Raw genomic sequence first — 22462 nt, forward strand, 5'->3', positions numbered from 1 at the left:
AGCAATTCAAATTAATACTGGGGGATGTGAGGACATCTAGTACCATGGCTGGAATACAGCAAGTTAAGGCATCCCTACCTCTAAATCAAATTCACCTGGGGAATGATTTTTAGTTCTTAACTTGCTATAAAACAGAAATATAGAAAATTACACAAAAGTACATATAATTTAGGAAGCACTCTTGTGACTGCTACTCAGGTAAAGAGGACTTTGCCAGAGCCTTCCATGTATCCATCCCAACCTCAGCAACCTCTTTCCTCCAAAAGTCCACATCATCCTTCTTTGATAGTAATTACTTCCCTGCATATTTTTAAGCTTGAAATGTTGTTTAATATTTTCTTTTCCTTTTAATTTATCCACCTAAGAAGCAGTTGGTCTGACCTGAAGAGTCTCCACAAGTCTGCATCTTGCAGCCTGCACCCCCAATGTGTTCCTCAAATTTTCAGCAAATTGGCACCTGGATCTGAATATGTGATCAAGCTCATGCTGGATCTTTTTGGCAAGATCAGAGGTGCTGTTATAAGGAGATTCTCATTAAGATTGGTAATAACCAAAATTTTATCCTAACTCATTAAATAATAATCATTATTTTTAAATAAATCCACAAGAATTTCTGGTGTACAGTAATGTAGACAGCCACCCTAAAGACACTCCAAAGTTTGTTTGTTCCTTCTTAGAACGAAGTCCAAAAGGGAGGTGACGGGTCAGGAAAAGCTCCTACTGCCCTTAGTTCTCTTCACATTCAAATCCTGACAGTACTATAAAGAATTTTACAAGTGCCACACCCTCCCACCTAACAATTTCCCACAAGATAGTTTAAAACTCTCTTCTCATCTTTTATACTGGGGCTTTTGAGTCAAATTAAAAATTAGTATAATAAAGCATAGCTCCATGAAACAGCTGTTGAAGCACAAGGCCCAAGCCATCTGACACAGACTACCCGTCATGCCTTATATTTAGCAAGAGGCCCGACATGCTGCAAGAGAAGAGTGTCAGCCCAGGGCTTGGCCCAGAGACCTGAGTTCAAGTCCAGATCTGCCATTTTACTATTCCCATTCTCCTTTTCTTATTAGTGGAATGTGGAGGCTGAACTCACCACAGTTCAACATTCTGTGAATCCAGAGTTCTTTTTCTCCTTAACACAGGGCAGCTAACACAAAGACAGCAAGGCTCAGACTGTAAACTGAGCAAGATAGAGACCACACCCACCATGGCCTCTTCACTCCAGCACTGTACCTATCACTGTCCATGTTCAAGAAACAGCAATTGAGGGGCACCTGGGTGCCTCAGTGGTTGAGCATCTGCCTTCGGCTCAGGTCATGATCCTGGGGTCCTGGGATCGAGTCCCACAGGGGGCTCCCGGCAGGGAGCCTACTTCTACCTCTGCCTATGTCTCTGCCTCTCTCTCTGTTTCTCATGCATAAATCAATAAAATATTTTAAAAATAGCAATTGAATGAAGTTATCTCTGCTCTGAACTCAATTAGTACAGATACACATTGTTTTATTGTTTATATATATTTTTCAGCTAAAGTAGTGACTTTTATTTACAATTGCATGTATCAAGATTATGATAAAAACACTAGTGATACCATCCAAACAAAAGCCATGATTTATTGGTAATGGCAATGAATGGAATATTTACAGTCTCTGACAAGAATCAAGCAATCATCCAGGAGCTGTAGATCTGACGGCAACATGGTCTTCCAATGCCCTTTTGTACCTTAGTCACTTTCTCCTTTTTTGCCAACTACTCGTTTGAAGTCATTCATATTTGTTGCCTGGACTGGAATACCAATAAAAGTAAAATATGAAATTCTTATTGTTTCTTCTTCACCTGGATTGGACTAAACAGATATGTTTTTTGTTTGGGCCCAGATATTCCAGATACCAGGGCTGTCTAGATATACTAGGTGTTTGATAATCCTCCTCCAGAGTAGGTCATCAAATATTTTTGACCATTAATATAATGCATTTCAAATATTCTGTCTTCCTGGAGTTCATAACTCCCTTCTTTGTTAGGTGGATCAGTTTTCTATACATTTATGAGCCACTCATCTCTCAAACTCCCTTGGTTGGAAAGGAAGAAAACCAACCTGTATAAATTTAAGACAGAAAGTGGGATTTCCCAGTTATAGATGTGGGAAGGACAGCATAATAGTTTTTTATTGCTGTATAATAAACACCATAAACTTAGTGGCTTAGGGAAACATAGTTTTATTAACTTACAGTGTCTGTGGGCCAGGAGTCCAGGCAAAACTTTGCTGGATCCTCTGCTCAGGGTCCCATGAGACTGATGTCAAGATGTCAGCCAGGCTGCATTCTCATCTACAGCTCTTATCCTTTCTAGGCTCATTCAGGTCATTGGCAAAATTGGGTTCCATGTGGTTGAGGGACGGAGCTCCATGTTTTCTCAATGGCTGTGCACCAGGACCATTTCAGGCCACATTCCAGTGACCCCCTCCACAATATTGCCATTTGTTTCTTCAAGGTGAACACAAGACTTTTTGATCTGCCTCAAGGGAGTCTTATATAATGTAATGCAATCACAGAAGTACTCATCTTTACTCTTACTCCTATGCAGGCTTGTCCTGGTGACAAGTGACATAATGGCTGCAGAAGAAAGCAGCTTCAGCACCAGAGGAAATAATGACTAATTCTTTCCAATTAGCAAATTCTACTGAAGGATTCTGATTGGCTCACATCACCATACCTGGGGCTGGGAACCAGGACTGGCCCAATCTGTGGCCATGGAGCCAGAACTGTTACAAGAAGTAGGGTAAAACCAGTTGTCTCCATCGTAGGGGATACTAGATCACATGGGTTCTTTAGATCCTTACAGTTAAACTCAACATCTCTGAAACCAAACATAGCAAATCCCCTTGAAATCAACACCTTACAATCAATCCTCAAGTTTGTTTGATGGGATCATTCTTTACCAAATCCTCCCCAGTTATTCTGGAAGCCAACTCATTTCTGCTTTGTCCTTCAAATGCAATCGTCAACTTTATCCTCACCCCCTCATCCTTTTGCATTTTTCCTGTTGCAGGCTGGGCTCATAAGAGGCAGATTTTGAGGTTGAGTTTAGCACTCAAGGTGTTTATTATTAAGAAGTACCTTCCACAGGGCACCGGGGTGGCTTGGTCAGTTAAGCAGCTGCCTTCAGCCCCACGTTGGGCTCTCTGCTCAATGGAGAGCCTGTTCCTCCCTATGCCCCTCCTCTTCCACCTCTCATGCTCTCTCTTGGTAATAAACAAACAAACAAATAAATAAAAAATAAACAAATAAAATCTTAAAAAAAAAGAATAGAAATACCTTTGGGACTTGATACCTGTGGGAGGAGGAAAGGAAGAAGAGTAGGCAGAGGGAGAAGCTGAGCTGTGATGCATGCCCAGTGTCAACCTTGGTCAATAAGATGAGCAGCCCCAGAGTGAAAATGGCCCATAAGAATTCATCCAAGTTGGGTTGAGGTGATCCATCCTTTATGCTTCTAGACTGTGCATGAGCCAGAGGAGTGAGGTGGTTCTCTGGGTCTCTCTGAAGCCACTGAAAGCTGCAGGTTGCTGCCCACACCCTTCCCAGCAGCTATGCAACCTACTCTAACAGGAGTTTGGGTGGTGTGCTTTAGTTCCAAGCACATTCCCTCACATTTATCCCTCCCACACACTCCCAGAGAGACCACCCCAGGTCCTTGTAGTCCGATCTTCACTCTTACATACTGGGATCCTTCTAACCCAGTCAAATACGAAATCTCTTCTATTATCACAGTCAAGCCACTGTTCAAAAACTCTTCATGGCTCCCAATTTCCTATGGATTCAAGTTTCTAAATCTTAGCTAATCTCCAAGATCTTTTGCTTGTTTATTTGTTCTTGTTTTGGTTTTGTTTTAATTTTTTATTTAATTATTTAAATTGAAATTAGTTAACATACAGTGTTTCAGGGGTAGAATTTAATGATGCACCAGTTGTATGTAACACTTGGTGCTCATTACATCACGTGCCCTCCTAATGCCCATCACCCAATTACTCCATCCCTCACCTACCTCCCCTTCAGCCACCCTTAGTTTCCTCTTGTTAAGAGTCTCTTATGGTTTGCTTCACTCTCCATTTTTATTTTTCCTTCCCTTCCCCTATGTTCATCTGTTTTATTTCTTAAATTCCATATAGGAGTGAAATCATGGGGGATCCCTGGGTGGCGCAGCGGTTTGGCGCCTGCCTTTGGCCCAGGGCGCAATCCTGGAGACCCGGGATCGAATCCCACGTCGGGCTCCCGGTGCATGGAGCCTGCTTCTCCCTCTGCCTGTGTCTCTGCCTCTCTCTCTCTCTCTCTCTCTCTCTCTCTCTCTGTGTGTGTGTGTGACTATCATAAATTAAAAAAAAAGGAGTGAAATCATGTAGTATTTGCCTTTCTCTGACTTATTTCCCTTAGTATAATACTCTCTAGTTCCATCAGTGTCACTGCAAGTGGCAAAATTTCATTCTTTTTGATGGCTGAGTAATATTCCATCAATACACACACATACACTACATTTCTTTATCCATTCATCTGTCAATGGAGATCTGGCTCTTTCTATATGTTGGCTATTGTGGGTATGACCGCTATAAACATTGGAGTGCCTGTGTGCCTTCAAATCACTATGTTTGTATACTTTGGATAAATACCTAATAGTGCAATTGATGGGTTGTAGGGTAGCTCTATTTTTAACTTTTTGAGGAACCTCCACACTGTTTTCCAGAGTGGCTGCGCCAGTTTGCATTCCCACTAGCAGGGCAAGAGGGTTCCCCTTTCTCTGCATCTTCACCAACATATGTTGTTTCCTGAGTTAATCTTAGCCATTCTGACTGGGGAGAGGTGGTATCTTATTATGGTTTGGATTTGTATTTCCCTCATGGCAAGAGATATCGAGCATTTTTTCATATGTCTGTGGGCCATTTGTATGTCTTCTTAGGAGAAATGTCTGTTCATGTCTTCGGCTCATTTCTTGATTGGATTCTTTTGTTTTTTGGGGGTGTTGAGTTTAATAATTGCTTTGTAGATCTTGGATACTAGCCCTTTATCTCATGTCATTTGCAAATATCTTCTCCCATTCTGTAGGTTGCCTTTTCATTTTGTCGATTATTTCCTTTGCTGTGCAGAATCTTTTTATCCTGATGAAATCCCAGTAGTTCATTTTTGCTGTTGTTTCTCTTGCCTCTGGAGACGTGTCTAGAAGAAGTTGCTGTAGCTGAGGCTAAAGAGGTTGCTGCCAGTGTTCTCCTCTAGGATTTTAATAGATTCCTGTCTCACATTTAGGTCTTTAATCTATTTTGAATTTATTTTTTTGTGTATCATGTAATAAAGTGGTCCATTTTCATTCTTCTGCATGTGGCTGTCCAATTTTCCCAACACTGTTTATTGAAGAGACTGTCTTGTTTCCACTGGATATTCTTTCCTACTTTGTCAAAGATGAGTTGACCATAGAGTTGAGAGTCCATTTCTGGATACTCTGTTCTGTTCCATTGACCTATGTGTCTGTTTTGTTGCCAGTACCATGCTGTCTTGATGATTACAGATCCAAGATCTTTTATAATCCAATCCCAATCAATACTTCTTGGACTTTCTTCAATTCAGTACATCAACCTCCATCACAATATCATGTTCCTATTCTCAAAGACCACTTTTCCTCATCTTCTCTCCTTCCTTGCATTTTTCTGTACCCTTTCATCCTCTTCCTCTCTATTCCACTATGAAAATCCTACCAATCCTTCAAAGTCCTGCCATAAAAAAACTTTCTTGCACTGATGGTCAGGGACCAGAGTAATGTCATCTTCCTCAGAAAGGTCAATTTCTTATTTTAAGCAACTTTGATTCTATGCTTCTGATTTAATGTCATATATTCTAGGTTATCAATTACTGTGTACATGCTTAATTTTGGTGTCCCTGAAGACAGGCCCTGAGATAAGGACTTAGGGGCAGGTTATCTATTTAGAGGGGATCCCAGTGAGTTGGGGAGGAGCAAGGAAAATAAGACAGAACAGGGAGAAAAAACTATGATGTGTGATGTGTGTGTTAGTGAGCAAATATTGCATGGGCATTTGGGATTCAACGCCAGCCAGGAACCTCTGAGGAACTTCACAGACCCATCCCAGACAGGGAGCCTGGAGCTTTGACCCAGTGATTACCATCTGCTTTGAGGGATGATCCTGTTGTTCCCAGGAGTATTGGCTTTCCTGAAGAGTGAAACTGCACAGGCCTATGAAGAAACAAGTGAGGGAGAACCTTCAGGCAAAGGGCACAAGAAGGTGCTTGCAGTAGAGTGCTATCAGTACACCTGGAATTGTCGTCCACAAAGCAGGTGGACTCAAGGGAGGGTGGGAGGGGCACAGGGTGAGGCATCTGGAGTATCCACTCCTCTCCCCACCTGGATGATAAACAGTGAAGCCATTCTTTCTATGTGCCCCATGGTACTTGATTTTGCACATAAGGTCAATGCACAAATACTCAGTGATGTTGAAGTGTCTAAGGAAACACACTCTTTTATTGTCCTTTACACACTCACACAGAACACTTCTGTGACCAGATGCGCAACATATCAGGCAATTTGTGACATCATCTGGGCAACCTATCATTCAATTCAATTCTGATACTAAGCTGAGTTAGTGCAGACCCTACAGGTTAAGGGCTCAGCCCCACAAAACTCTGGCTCCCCCATTTTAGATGACAATCACAAGTCCAGGTATCATCTGTGCTTCTGACTGACTGGTTTAAAATCAGGGTTCCCACATCCCCCTCACTGGACTTAGTAATTTGCTAGAAAGCCTCGCAGAATTCAGGGAATATCTACTGGTTTATTATAATTCTAATTCTTTTTTTAAAATTTTTATTTATGATAGTCACACAGAGAGAGAGAGAGAGAGAGAGAGAGAGAGGCAGAGACACAGGCAGAGGGAGAAGCAGGTTCCATGCACCGGGAGCCCGACGTGGGATTCGATCCCGGGTCTCCTGGATCGCGCCCTGGGCCAAAGGCAGGCGCCAAACCGCTGCGCCACCCAGGGATCCCCCTACTGGTTTATTATAAAGAATGTAATTAAGGACATGAATGAACAACCATGAAGAGGTACATGGAGTGAGGTCTGAAACAGTCCTGAGCAGAGACCTTCTGTCTCCATGGAGTTGGAGTGCACCACTGATATGTGTTCATCAATCCAGTTTTCTGAACCCCCATTTTTTATGGAGGCTTCATTGTACTGGTGCAGTCGATTATTAACTCTACTTCAAACCTGTCTCTCTTCTCCAGTCATGGCTTGATTTTTTTCTGGTGACTAGTCCCCATCCAGAGAACAAAAGTACTCCTATCACCAAGGAAGGTACAAGGGTTTTAGGAGCTCTATGTCAGGAACTAGGAACAGAGACCAATGTATGTCTTTTCCAGTATTTCATGAGTTGACATTGGGATTTTGGAACAGGCCTCTCACATCTTTGGTGTCTGGACTCTGCCACAGTATCAGTGCCTTCCTCCTTCTGCTGACTTACTCCCTAACACTCTGACCACACTTTGTACTTCCTCACTGTGAGCTTTGTATTCCTCTTATCTACCCATACATGTTGTTATTTCCTGCATTTATCCTATGGCTTTCCTGCCTCTCAATGTATCTATTAACTGACCTTATTCATGATTACACTTGCTGTTACTAAGATGAGGCCTGTTCTAGGGGCAGGAATGCAGCACCCAGGAGGTTGCCTTCTATTGTTAACACATCAACAAAGAGAAATAGAGTAGAATGTCACTGATTAAAAATAAAATAAGAAGAATTTTTCCAAATGGAGAGATGGGACCATTATTGATCAGGTGGCTGGGTCAGGAGTCTCCAAGGGAGTGATATTTGAGTAGAGATCTATCTCCATTACTAGTTGAGAAAAGTAAGGTTCAAGGAATGACTTGTCCCAGGTCACACATCTAGGAACTGTGATATCTGGAATTTGTTGCCAACCTTTTTCATCAAAGCCACAACTTTCAAAAGCTGTCCTGAGCCCTAGAATGGTGGAGAGGGGAAGGTATGAAGAGCTTCAATCATCTCTTGTGATGGAGGAAAAGGAGAACTTCATCCTTTCTTTGTCTTCAGAGAATATCTCTTAACAATTTACTACTCGTGTGGAAATAAGATCAGGAAGTCTTTACAAGTTCTGAATGATAAAATAACTGCTCATTTCACACTGAGTCTGCCTGCTATGAGAAGGAAGAATACAAATGAGAATGAGGAGGTGAAGGAGCCAAAGTCATCCATGTCTTGGACTTTAGACCTCAAAATCAGGCTGATGGAAGAACCGTTGCACTTGGACAAGGTAACAGGGGTGTAATCTGACCTCCAACTTCCTCTCCATATGCTCTCTCCTGGCATTTGGGGCCTCAACTGTAGCACATGAGAAGTCCTTTAAATTTCCAAGCTTCCTGGTTATATGATATTGATTAGGTTTTTTCTATTTTATGTCCTGTAATTTCATTTTCAGGCTCATAAACTATATAGCAGCAAACCTAGGCTGTTTCAAATATAATGAGACTTCAAAACCTTTGAAATGCTTCTGGTTTTCCTCAGCATCATTTTACAATAGCTACACCACCTTCTATTTTAAAAACCTTTCAGGGTGGTTTTGTTGGGTGATTTCTTCAGCTAGTACATGCAGTTAGTGTTATATTTTAAATTGTAGTTCATGCTCCCCATCCCCTTGCCCATGGACAAGTTAGGACTTACCAGGTCTGCTATTAGTTTATAAGGACTCATACCATGTGTAGCAGATTCAAATCATTAACAACTTGTGCTGAGCTTTAGTTTCATGTAATGGACTTTGGAGGTTTTGTTAGAATTTTCCTATCAGGTAGAATTGGGCTTTGGAGCTCAGGTTCTCCTACAGATGAGAGGCTTTGCTCTTCCCAGGGGTTTTTGCCAACCCCCACCCCCAGCAGTTCTGAAGAGGAGTCAGCAGACATAGTTTTTGAGGACAACCAAGTTAGGAGAGGCTATTGCTCATTTTCCTACCTATGCTATTACTTGTTGGTAGCACCCATACCCACACTTGTGGAAAGCTAATACTCTGCTTTCTTTCAGCATGGTCTGCTGCGTTCCTGGGCTTTCGGTGGCGACCTCACGAGATCTAGCCCAGGCCTCCAGCACTGTGGTTACACACTTCACCAGGTGTGCAGAGTGACATATGTATCACTCAGAGAGGGAGAACCCTGGCCTGGATGGGTCAGCCACTGGACAGAGGCCAGAGGTAAAGTTCTGTATCTCAGCTTCTTTCCCACAGTCCAGAAAGACCTTGTCTTTGAAGTTTCCACAAATAAAGGAGGTTCTGACCTCTAAGGAAGGCAGCAAAAGCAGCCTGTTCCCTAGCACATGGAGCTTCAGCAGCTCTCTGCTAATGACATACGAGCTGTTGACAGCACTGCCAATGTCTGAATTAAAGTTTATGTACTGACTCACAGGGCGAAGAGAGAGTTTTAGAGTCAGGATGTGAAAGTTCTTTTTCTTTCCACATTGGAGGTCATTACAGACAAGCCCTGTTCCCGGCTGCCTGCCCAGCCCCACAGAGAGCTGGCCCAACATGAGCAGGGCTATTTATTGCTACTGCAGGTGAGCTTCCTGCTGACGGCCCTCTCAGTTTTCATCAGGGATGACGCTAAATCAATTAGCAAACAGAACACAAATCATACCTGTTACTCATGCTGAGAATCTACCAGGAGTCGTGACTGGCCCATCCCTCCCTCGGCTTCTCACCCATCCATGCCAAGTCCTAGATGATATATCCCATCCTGTTTCTTCGTGGAGTTGGTCTCTCTCTAGCTCTAATACCACCACCACTTTTTTTTCCTGGGCTAGACACTGGAACAGCCTCCTGCCCAGTTTGCCCATGCTTATTTGATAGCCTCTGTCCACCTGTCCACACCTCCTCCACATGCACCCTCTGGACACATGCTGGTCTCAAGCCTCTGCACCTGCCTCAGCTCCAGCCCAAGCCTCTTGAACTTGGCTGAACATTAGGGTCACCTGGGAACTTAAAAATAGGGATGCCTATGTCCTTTCCAGTGATTCTGATCTAAATCAGTCTTGGTATAGCCTGGGCAGGAGTATATTTTTAAAGTCCTTTCAGTGATTGAAATGTGCAGCCAGGGTTGAGAACGACATGTCCCAGTCTTCAGTTGGTGTATTCTTCCAACAACCAAGCCTTTAGAGACATATTCAATATCACTTCCTTTAAGAAGCCTTCCAGGTCTGCCAAACCAAATCCATTTCTGAGTTTTGGTCTCAATGTAATCTTTTCCTTCATTCCCATTCTCAGAATGTGCAATAAATGTTCACAAATGTCATTTTTTGGTCAATATTTATCTCTGTCATTGAGCCCATGCATTGGGATCCATGCCCACCTTGGTAAGTGCTAAGTCTTCTAGGACTAATGAAGTGCAAGGTAAGGGTTTCAGTGTGAACCCACTGACAGAATGACAGCAGCAAGTTGGAACTGTATCCTGGGTACCAGAGGATGCAGTCACTCGGTGGACTTACCTCAGTGCATCTTTCCAAATTAGCAACAATGGGTCAGGATCATGGGCGATATGACCACGTGTGGGTACTTTGTGACATTGGAGTAGGGGTGGGGGGAACAAGAAGGGAAGAGGGGCTCAGGTGAGTAAGCACCAGAGGCTGAGCCACCACCTGGCCCTGAAAAGAAGCTCAATGTCCCATCAAAAGTCTTGAGTCTTAGTATTGGCAGCCACAGTGCATTTGCTTTAGTGTGAAAATGACATTTCAACTATCAACTATGTGACTTTTCCAGAAACTATGCCTTGTCTATCACTTCAGTTTCACATACCCCATATTACACACGAACCCATTCTCAAGAGGCACAATGTCCTTTTGAGAATATATATCCCATACAGCCATCAGGTCAGACAGGGAGAGGGTTGGGGTTGCTTTTCAAGGAACAGCTGGTATTATGACTTAAACTGGAATCTCTAGACTCAGAAAGACCAGAGTTCAAATCTCATCTCCACCAGGCTTTTCCTGTGGCTTTGGACAAATTACCTCATCTTTCTGAGTCTCAGCTTTCTCATCCACAGATTGGGTTACCTTGGCAAAGCTGTTGGAGAGCTCTCAGGAGGATTATTTGAATCACCTTTCTAGAGGACTTTATCCCCCTGGCTGGCATGTAGTAAACCTTCAGTAAATGCTCAGCAATCTCAGATAGGGAAAAGCCAATGCAATGTGTAGCAGCCTTTTGAATCCTGGTGTGGCTGTTAATACTAGCAGGCAAGTACAGCAGGACAGTAGGAACCAGTGTGTCCTGGTAACATTTCTAATTATAAACAACCATTCTGAGATCATAATTCAAAGAAGAGCTATTCTTGGGGGAGGGGTGCTCTGTAGTCCGCAATGTGCCATTCTTCTTTCCCTGGATCCTACCCTGGAGCCATCAGAGTAGATGAAAAAATATGTCTCTCATAGTGTTCTAGGCAATCCATTGATTCCCCTTTGTTCTCTTCCACTTCCTGTCTTTGAGTGAGGTATCAGCACTCCCCACCCTATCTTTTACCATCTTGAATGAGGAATGTTCTCCATAAGCTGTTTCAGAGACTGTAGACAGAAATTGCAAGATGCAAATATTTTGGATTCAAAGCTAGTTAACATTGCATTTAAAGCAAAAGGTCAGGTGTTTTGAAAGGAAAACTTAATCCATTTACATATTGTGTTTATAGACACCAACATTTAGACTCTTTTAACCATGAGAGTCTATTTTTGTAGTTGTCATCTGCACTATTCCTTTTAAGCAGGAAGAAAAGAGGACACATCCCAGACAGGTGTCTTGAGGAGTGGATCATAACACTCATCATGCCCTTTCTATGGTAAGTGACAGGAGAATAGAACTCAGGCATGAGAGCATGAAGACTGTGCTCAAGAGAGCAAGTGTGTGTGTGTGTGTGTGTGTGTGTGTGTGCGCGCGCGCATAGCTAGGCCTTGGCCTGGGTTCCCCCAGGAGCGCACCCTGAAGCCAGGAATCAAGTGCAAGGAGTTTAGTTGTAAGGTGAACTCAGAAATCCCCAGCAGGGACAAGGGGATGTAAGATGCAAAGGAATTTATAGAACTGTTTTCATGTACCCTGGGCAGTGCCTCTCAGTCCCTCCGGGGAGCGGCTGTGGGGAGGAAGCTGCAGAACCCCCTTGACAATGATTTTTATCCACACACCTCCTGTCTGTCATTGTTTGGATGACAGAGCCTCAAGGCAGAGAGTTCCAGGTAATAGCAGCCCCCATTGTCAGCAGGCAGAATGGGTGCTACAGGTCCAGGGACATGTCTTGTGCAGTGTGGCCTTGAGGTTCCCTCCGCCTGTGCATGAACTGGGATGGCACAGGTCCAGCTTTGGTTCCTGCCAGTGGAACAAGCAGATGAGGCTATCCAGGCCTCCTCTGCCTTGGAATGCCATTTTTATAAGTAATTAATTCTTCTTCATTCTTCGTAATCCATTCTTCTGTTTATTGATGAGCCTGTCAGATGTGTGACTCTGGTTTTACAGTCAAAAGAAAACAAAGTTCAGGGGAAGGGTCTTGTTTTGTGCTGAATCCTATCAGATCTTCATTTGTCTCTGAAACCAGGACCTCAAAACCAAAGTCCTTGGAAAAAAACACAAGCAGGTTGTAGGGAGAGGACAAGAGGGATAGCCATTGAGGGCTTCTCCCGCGAGCTGCCGTGGCAACGCAGCCATCCCAAGGCCTCCCGAGGCCCTGCGACCCCAGCTGCCACACTTAGAACTTGGGGAACTTGGACCTGCCCAGCTGTCATAAGGCTCTGCAACCTGAACCTCCACCAGCTATCCTTGGATTTGCAATTGCCATGTTAGTAACCTTTCTTAGTTTTGTAAGAAATAAGGCCAGATGATTTTCCTTCACTCTATGCACAGTTTGGAGGAAAAATAATGATTTTTTTCCTTACATTTTTCTGGGACATGAAGAAGATGCAATAGCTTTCCATTTTTAATTCACTTACAATAAAACAGACTCCTCTTGGCATGCAGATGCATGAGTGTTAATGCATGTTGGCATCCCTGTAACCCCCGGTGCAACTGGGATGCGGCATGACTGCTTGATACACCTCTATCTCAGATAGACATTTATTGCTTTTCCTCTTTATTTCTCTCACTGTATCTTAGGAAAATAGTTAGCTAGTATAAGGAAACTGCATGTGTCCTGATGTTATCACTTAGGAACCAGATGAAGTGGGTATGCAACCAATAAAGAGAGAAGTTGATTTAAAAAATAATGAGTGAAAGTATAAACATTTTTCAGAAATGCAAAAATAATGGAGGCGGGAGGGACGTGCCTGAACCCTTGCAAAGAACCTTGTTCTCTTCACTTCGTCTGAGATCAAAATGATGCAGCCTGTACAGGGGATGCTCCGGGGAAAAGAGGTGCCAGTACCTGTGGTGGTGGTTTAACATTTCAACGCGAGACTCCTTATCAACCTCAGGATGCTCTGTGCATACAGGTTTGGCTCCAGGGGGAAGCCGTGAAAGTTCGACACAGTAACTGCTCTACCAGAGTCTGTCCCGCAAAACCAGGGTTTCATGTAACTGGAAAAGTGTACCACTGACAGAAAATATCATTCATCTTGCAAGCTATGGTTGGCTGTACCACGGAATGAAGAATTTGTTTCCTGTGAAAGACAAAATGCGTATCTTCTAGTTCTTCAGTCTTCCTTCTCTTGGCCTTTTAAATTTGAATTCCCATCTTCACCTGAATTTTATATTTTAAACTCTAATTTAAGGAGGAAGAAAGCTTAAGCTTTTTTATTTTAACTGCCTTTGACAAACATGGCCTACACTAGAAACACCAAAATATTGAGCCACATTCTTTCAGTCTATGATATTAAAGTAAAACTTAAAAATCCAGCTGGTCTAAGTCCGTGTGTGGTTGCCATTACTTGTAGGAAATTTCTACCAAGTGTACAGCAAGGCGGCCCAGCTTTGACACTAAACTTTTCCTCTTGTCTTATGAAAGTCTTGGTCTGGGTCAGAATTTGACTTTTCTTGTTTGTAGAATGAGAGGCTCGGACTAGATTATTTCTCAGCTCTTTTCAATCTCTAAAAGTAATAATCCTTCATTATCAATCCTTTACTATTCTCAGCTTCCTTGTTTTCTTCCTTCTAATGACGAACAGCAGGAGCCTCTTGGGGAGCATTGAGCATGCTGAAAACTGTGGTTTTCAATCCTCAATCTTAGCTTGCAAAAGACGCATTATTTACCCTGTCTCCAAATGGGGAAACCGAGTCTCAGACAAAATGAAGTTGAATGCTCTAACTCAAAGTCATTAAGCAAAAAGGGCAGACAGACTTGAAGGCTGGGCCCATGTTCACCTGCACTTTGCTTTACTGCCACCCTTTGTCTTTCAAAAAACAGGTATCAGGGGGGAAAATGACATTCCAAAGCCAAGACCCCAGGATCATTTATTTTCCTAAAGTGCCTCAGGCAGTGAATGTACTTAGGGTTTAAAATGAACACCCTGGGACAAGCCCCCAACTGTGGGGGATTCTTCTAGCAAGTTCCCATGCTCTGAGTGCAAACCTCGTATCTCCCTTGCCCAAGGGAGCAACTCTGAATGCTTAGTCCACTACAAAGCCAGCAGGAGGGCTTCTACTTGGGGTTTGTTTGGTTTGGGAAGCAGGTAGAAGGAGAGCAAAGTCCTAGGATCACTCCACGGACAGAAAGCTGGGACAGAATATTCATCCCCCAGTATACCCTCCTAGGGGGTAACAGGTAATGGGACTCTTTAGGCATCCGTTTTGTCAACTTTCCTCAGACTCCCCAATTGAGAAGGGTTTGCAATAACTCACAATAAAGAAAGTGGAGGATCAGGGAATAAAGTGTCCCAGAGGGCAGAGCATTCTTATGAATGAGTTTAGCCAGAAACATTTTGCTGCTGTTTTAACAACTGGTGTTAATTTGATTCCGTTAAACAAGTACTTAGTGTAAAAAAAATGCTTAGTGCAAAAGGTTTAGAGAGAGATAATTCTACTTTTACAAAGAATATATATATGCCTCATTTCACTGACTATAAAATGCTATAATTATTAGTAGTGTTGTAATTTTTATGTGCCATCAAAGGAAAAATATCATCAATTAAATTTGATACGTGTTTCTTATCCCTTGGCATTTTAATTTTAATTTTGTTTAATTTAATTTAATTTAATGAGATTTTAAAGACTTTTTTACACACAGATTTTTAAATTTTAGATCACTCTTTCATGTATGGCAAGGAAACAACGTCAATTAAATAAATGGGATGATGTTTCTCTAATACTTGTTCATGCTGAGTTTGGCAGCTTTGGATAGCTTTTCAACTGGGAGACTTTGATGTTCTTATGTTTGTTTTGCTATACGATGTCACCCTCCGATACCACTAACAACATTGAAAACACAGCCCTTATTAAAAGGATGTTCCACTATTGCCTTCAATATCTTCTTCCAAGCTAAAGACATACAAGTTCTGAGGAGCATATGCAGGAAATGATGATTGTATCAATACTACTGCCAGCCCCAAAGATACAGATGCAGTGAAACGCCGGGACACCTGCACCCCAATGTTTCTAGCAGCAATGTCCACAATAGCCAAACTGTGGAAGGAGCCTCGGTGTCCATCGAAAGATGAATGGATAAAGAAGATGTGTTTTATGTATACAATGGAATATTCCTCAGCCATGAGAAACGACAAATACGCACCATTTGCTTCAATGTGGATGGAACTGGAGGGTATTATGCTGAGTGAAGTAAGTCAGTCGGAGAAAGACAGTGTATGTTCTCATTCATTTGGGGAATATAAATAATAGTGAAAGGGAATATAAGGGAAGGGAGAAGAAATGTGTGGGAAATATCAGAAAGGGAGACAGAACATAAAGACTCCTAACTCTGGGAAACGAACTAGGGGTGGTGGAAGGGGAGGAGGGCGGGGGGTGGGGATGAATGGGTGACGGGCACTGAGGGGGGCACTTGACAGGATGAGCACTGGGTGTTATGCTCTATGTTGGCAAATTTAACTCCAATAAAAAAATAAAGAAAAAATACTACTGCCAGGCTGACCAGAGTTGTAAAATGCGTTCCAATTTCAGGATGGTACACAGGAAACATACAGCAGGCAGGAGTGTACACAACACCGTGAAGCCTTTCTACGTAATGATATGAAACCATCAAGTGCCCTAAAAATGCCTAGAGCCTTGCTTTTCTCTGAGATTGAGTCACTCAATCATACTTCTCATGCTGTAAAATATTATGCTGATTATCTATTCCCCACCTTCCTGGTTAGCTCTTTACTTCTAACCTCTGGGCCTCTGCAAATGCTTTCTTTTGCTAGGGAAGTGTCCCTCTCTCACTCCCATCTTTGATTCTGATACTCCTGTTGGCTTCCCAGTAATTGATTCATCACTTCCTCTGGTTGCCTGCCCCTTCAGTTAGGCTCAAGGGGCAGTACCTGGTGATTTAAAAAAAAAATGTTTTAAATACACATTATAAATAAATTCATAAAATAATATATAAACATAAGTAATAGATGATAGAAATAAATAACATGTGATAAATAGATATGTATATAAGAATATATACTTACAGGAACCAGTGGCTAAACAGTCATAGTCTGCCAACCTCTTTAGATACAACCTTCCAGAAGCTAATTCTTTTTTTTCCATTTTTTTTAAATTAAAAAACTTTTTTTTACATAAGCTCCATACTCCGGGTGGAGCCCAATCAGAGGCTTGAACTCACAGCCCTGAGATCAAGACCTGAGCTGAGATCCAAAGTCAGACACTTACTTAATTGACTGAGCCACTCACACCTTCCAGAAGCTATTTCTTTGGTTGCTTCCTAATTTGTAACTTTTGCCACTTCCTGTGTTGTAAATATGCTCACCCTGGCGGATTTCAAGCTTCCAGGGGGCTGAGGACTGGCCTATTAAATGCCTTAACATTTAACAAAGTTAACAAAAATGCATTGATTCTTCAATGTGAGAGATATCTTGATACCTTCTTTCTCCTTGCTTTTCCTCACAATGCTTGATAGTTATACTCTTAGCTGTTAGTTTTTTTCTTTTGTCCCATTACAGTTTTTAAAAATATTCTTCTGCTTTTATCCTTAGTATTAGCCATGGTTTTGCATCAGTTGTTTGACACATACTGCTTCTATGCAAATAAAGGCTATCCCCTGATCTCTCATCTCATTGCCCTAACTTCAATCAACCCTCTGATTTCACATCATCAGTTATTCACATTTGCCTCCTATTTATATGTAATAACAATTAACTTGCCATGACTTTCTCATAGTCTAGATCCATAATTGGAAAGCTAGTAGGTATAATATGCATTTTTTATTATAAAAATACCATTTGCTGCCAGATCAGGTATTGTTCTAGTATTACAATTTCTTCAACATGGGTCCAATGCCAGATAAATAAAATTTATTCTAAGATCAAAGCCGAATGGTTCCTCTTTTCTTACATTCCATTGGTTGTTCAAAATCATTCCACTTTTCAGTTTTCGTTCTGTTTAGAACAGAACTCTATTATCTACTTTGTGTTTGTTTTTCCCTAGATTTTTAAATTGCTTTCTTGTTTCTTGTTGACAAAAGCGTCATATGTCCATCATATTTTTAAGCTGCTCTATCATCTCACCTTTTCAGTCAGAAAGTCCATTACATTATGCTCTTCAGATGCTTCCTCCCAGAGCCTGTGTCCTTCAGACCCAACCTGGAAAGATTTCTCCCAGGTTTACAGCAGCAGTGGCAATCCTAAGACTTCATTTCTCTCTGCTAGAGCCCACTATTTCCACTATTTCCCATATTTTTCCTTTATTTTGCTGGGGTACATTTTATTAATTTCCTAAGAAAGTTGTGTATAAGATAAACTTTGGAGATTCTCATGACTAGTTAACTTCATTTTCCTGTTTACTTGTCTGATAGTTTTTCTGAACATAGAGTTCCATATTTGAAATGATTTTCCTTTATAATATTACAATATTCAGTGCTTTGCTCCACTTTTGTCTACTCCACTTAGTATAGCTAATGAGAAGTCATTCCAGTCTTGTGCTTTGTCCCTTGCCAATGACCTTTTATCCTTCTATTCTTGGTGTCCTATAATGTCTGTTTCTTTCTTTATTTATTTAGAGAGAGCAAGAGTGCTAGCAGGGTTATGGGCAGACAGAGATGGAGAAAGAAGCTTTTTTTTTTTAAGATTTTATCTATTTATTCATGAGAGGCACACAGAGAGAGGCAGAAACATAGACAGAGGAAGAAACAGATTCCTTGCAGAGAGCCTGATGTAGGACTCAATCCCTGGACTGGGATCATGCCCTGAGCTGAAAGTATATGCTCAACCGCTGAGCCACCCAGATGTCCTGATGGAGAGAGAATCTTAAGCAGGCTTCACATCCAGTGTGGAGCCTGACTTGGGACTCAATCCGATGACCCTGACAGTATCATGACTTGGGCTGAAATCAAGAGTTGGATGCTTAACCAACTGAGCCACCCAGTACCTTGGTATTCCTAAAATGTCTTAAGAAAGTGTCTTGGATTTAGGAAGATTCTTTCAAAGGGTCTTTACATTAGGACAGACACCTGCCCTTTTGGAAGATCACAATTTGGAGAAGATGAGGAGAGTACACCATAACCCACTTTGAGTGATTTACTTGACTACTTTGGAAGACACATTTTGGTTGTTTTGCCTCTGTTTGTAACTGTTTAGTCCTTTTTTCTACCACTCTTGCTGAGGTGTAATCACACTGACAAAGGCACAAATTGTATATGTGCAGCTTGAAATTTGTTCCCAAAGTGAACACATCTGGGTGTTCATATAGCTCCTTCCTTGCCAGTAAGACAAGTCTGTCTTATTCAGACTTGTTCTGGCTTTGTAAATCCAGGCTTTTTTCCCTTGATTTTTTTGATTCGCTGATTGCCTTTCTCCTAGGATACCTTTTTCCCTTTCATCAAAGCTTATCTATCTAGACTTCAGCTAGGTGACATTGAGTAATTATGAATTAATCAGACAAATTATTCAGTGCGAATGGCATAGCCTTCTAAGTTTATGGTCTTACCCTTCAGTAACAGTCACATTCTATTACAGTTTAGAAATAGTGGGCAGGCTGGGGGCACCTGGGTGGTTCAGTCAGTTAAGTGTCTGCCTTTGGCTTAGGTCATGATCCCATGATCCTGGGATCAAGCCCCATATCAGGATCCTCACTGAGCAGAGAGCCTACTTCTCCCTCTCCCACTCTCCTGTTTGTGTTCTCTATCTTTGTGTCAAATAAATAAAATAAATAAACAAACAAACAAATAAAATCTTTAAAAAAATAGAGGGCAGGCTGCTGAGAAGCTTTCCTCTGTATTAAAAGAGACATTTTTCTGCTTCTCCAAGTCAGGATCAATAGGCAGATGACTGTCCTATGTATGAAGTCATTTCTGAGCATCGGAAGTGAGTTTACAAATTTTTCACTTCTCCTGCCTTTGAATTACTGTTCATATTGATGGACAGATTCATTTTCAGTATTTTTCAGTATTCATTTCACCACACTTAACACTAACATTTATTCAGATGTCCAAGAAGCTTAAGATAGAATGTAATGCAATTAACACCACCAAGAGAAAAAAATTCCCAGCTGCAGTAGGGTAATGTTGCTCGTGTTTCTTATAAATCAAGGCAATTCTGATCACAAGTATGTGTGGGTTGATCCCTGGGATGATGGCAGTGTATAGGGAAAGAGACAGCTTCCCTTAAAAGCCTGTTGCCTCTGGGAGCAGTTTACTTGATGGATGACTGAAAATCTATGGAACAAGGGTCTACTGTCTGCAAAGCTCAGATAACACAGCTGGAAGAGCTAGTTGATGTACAGACCAAGGGGCAGGAGCTGACAATGATGGAGAGCCTGCCTGTGAAGTGCATGGCCACATGCTTTACCGGTACCATCTTTTTAGCCCTCACATAAAGCTATGCCTTGGCACTCTCATTTTACTAAGGAGCAAACCAATGTTCAAGAAGGTTAAGTAGCCTGAGATTGTACACCCCTCCCTTGTGGACCAGGGTTTGAACTCAGGCCTGTCTTGCTCTGGGATTTATGTCCTTTTCACTCTAAACATCCACTGACATTTAAAAGAACTTGAGGAATGATTCACTGAGATAAATGTGATGCTACTCAAAGGAAAGAAATGTAAAACCCTTTAATTTTGGTTAAAAAATATGCAACTGTGCAAATGCAGGATTGGAAAGATTGGAGTACTTCGCATTCTTAATGTAACCACCCTTTTACCATAATGTAAAATCTGGTGCCTTCATCTTAGCCAGTTTGTGAAGTGTACTCATAAAAGTATACTGTCTCCTGAGGAGTGTACAGTGGGTTAGCATGGAAGATCTGCTGTTAAAACACTTGTTTCCAATGCATCAGTTGCACAGTCTTGGGCAAGCACTCCTTTTTGAGTCCCAGTGTCTATTAGTTAATCTATGAAATGGGAAGAACAGTTCCTGATCCACTGCATTGTGAGACTAAAGACTAAAATGTCTACAACGATGCATGTCACATAGAGCTCAGCATGTGTCTGCTGGTACTATTATACCATCTGGAATGTCTTTTCTAGTTCCCAAGTCTGCACACTAAGAGTTAAAAATGTCCCTGAGCTGCCTCCAGAAGAAGGTAAAGTGGAGGATGCCACCTGGATCCCATCTCAACTGCACTAAAAGCAGAACAAAGACTGATAAGTTAAAAGACAAGAAAGAAGAGAGCTAATTTCCTTTTATTTTGCCAGCCAGTAGCAAATATTTCTTGAGTGCTCAATATATGCCAGACTCATTCCAGACACTGAATAAAATGGCAAATGTCTTGGTCTATGTCATCAAAGGACTTCCCTCCTAGTGGAGGAGGCAGGCATAGAACAGCTAAATAGACAAAATAAATAAGGTGACTGCAAATTTTAAATGTTAAGAAGGAGTGAATGGCAGGCTGAGATAGAGGATAATAAAGGGATGGACTGCATGAGATGAGGTGGCTCGGTGGTTAAGGCGATGGACTGCTATCCACTGTGCTCTGCACACATGGGTTCAAATCCCACCCTCATTATTCAATTTCCTCACTGGACTGGCTGTGTGAGGTTTTAGTGCTTTGTGAGCAAACAATTTCACCAGTGGTTATAATAAAAGAAAAAGAACTCCTATGACAAGCAGATTTAAGTGTCACGTAAGTGGATCTAAAAATATACATCTGTGTCTCAGAACTGGCACCCAAATCATGTTAGAAAACAAAACATTTGTTTTGCCAACTAATAAGCAATACCAAAGAACAGCTCCTTCCTGTGTGTAGAGGTATCATTTAATCAGAGACTTGAAGGCTTAAACAGGCAGAAAGCTTGCCTGGTGGAAGGAACAGCATGGCAAAGGCTCCCAGTGGGAAAGAACCTGGGCTGGCCAGGTGGCTGAATGGCCACACTGAGGTCAGAGAGCGTGTCAAGTGGGTTTGAGAAGACCCAAAAGTGCTCATGGCAAGTGAGGAGTTTGGATTTTACTGTTAGTGAAATGGAAAGGCATCAAGAAGCTTTGACTGGAGGCCAGTGTGAGGTGGGTGACCTTTAGCTTGTGCAAAAACTGAATTTGGAGGAAGACAAAGTAGAAGCTTACAGTAACTAACTCCATAAACAACAGTGGCCTGGATAGGTGGTGGTAACAGTAGGAATAGGGCAGACGGATGGATTTCAGACATGTTTTGGGCAGGAAATTGACAGGAAAGATCACATTGTCCAGTCATGAACAGGACTCTAAAGTCCAGAGCTCCCTGCCTATTAAAGGACAATAACCATCGGAGAAGAATGTTGGTTGGTCAGAAGTATACCGAAGGGAAGTACTAAGAATTAGTGTGCTGTCAGTCTAGATTTCTTGAATACCCAGAATTCTATATTCATTGCTTATTTAGGGTAAATACCAAAATCATTTTGTAATGTTGATGGTAATGGAAAGAATCATAGATTAAATCATTATATATAGATATTTGGGGATGAGTTAATTAAGCACAATCTAATATGGCACTTCACAGATCTGCTAGAAAGAGGGAGAGAGGGGGAGCAATTCAATCATAAGCTAAAACTGGGGAAAGATCTAGAACCTTATGGGCACTTGAGGAGGGGATGCACAAAGGGGAAATGGTGCTGTGCAGAGGGGTGCCTGGGTGGCATAGTCAGTAAAGCGTCTGCCTTCCTCTGCTCAGGGTATGATCAGGGTTCTGGAGGCCAGCCCTGACTGGCCCCCGGCCCAGCTGGAGTCTGCTTCTCCTTCTCTCTCTGCTGCCCACCCCTGCCGCCTGTGCCCCACTCCACTTGTGTGCTCTCTCTCAAGTAAATAAATTTTTTTTCAAAAATGGTGCTGTGCAGAAATTTCACAATACCCTGCAGAAAATTCAAGACACCCTCTCTGGCAAGCTCAGGTCCT

The 22462-nt window shown here is 42.0% G+C and overlaps 1 long non-coding RNA gene across 1 annotated transcript; it reads right to left on the reverse strand.

The window, feature by feature from the left end:
• Window positions 1-1561: 1561 nt before the first annotated feature.
• Window positions 1562-11288, reverse strand: LOC144298771 (uncharacterized). Its single transcript, XR_013365656.1, has 3 exons — window positions 11099-11288; window positions 6161-6231; window positions 1562-1785 (listed from the first exon to the last, which is right to left on the reverse strand). It is a non-coding gene; the product is annotated as an uncharacterized LOC144298771 (long non-coding RNA).
• Between the last annotated feature and the right edge of the window lie 11174 nt (window positions 11289-22462).

The sequence above is a fragment of the Canis aureus genome, chromosome 26, assembly GCF_053574225.1.
Source record: "Canis aureus isolate CA01 chromosome 26, VMU_Caureus_v.1.0, whole genome shotgun sequence".
NCBI classification, from domain to species: Eukaryota; Metazoa; Chordata; class Mammalia; order Carnivora; family Canidae; genus Canis; species Canis aureus.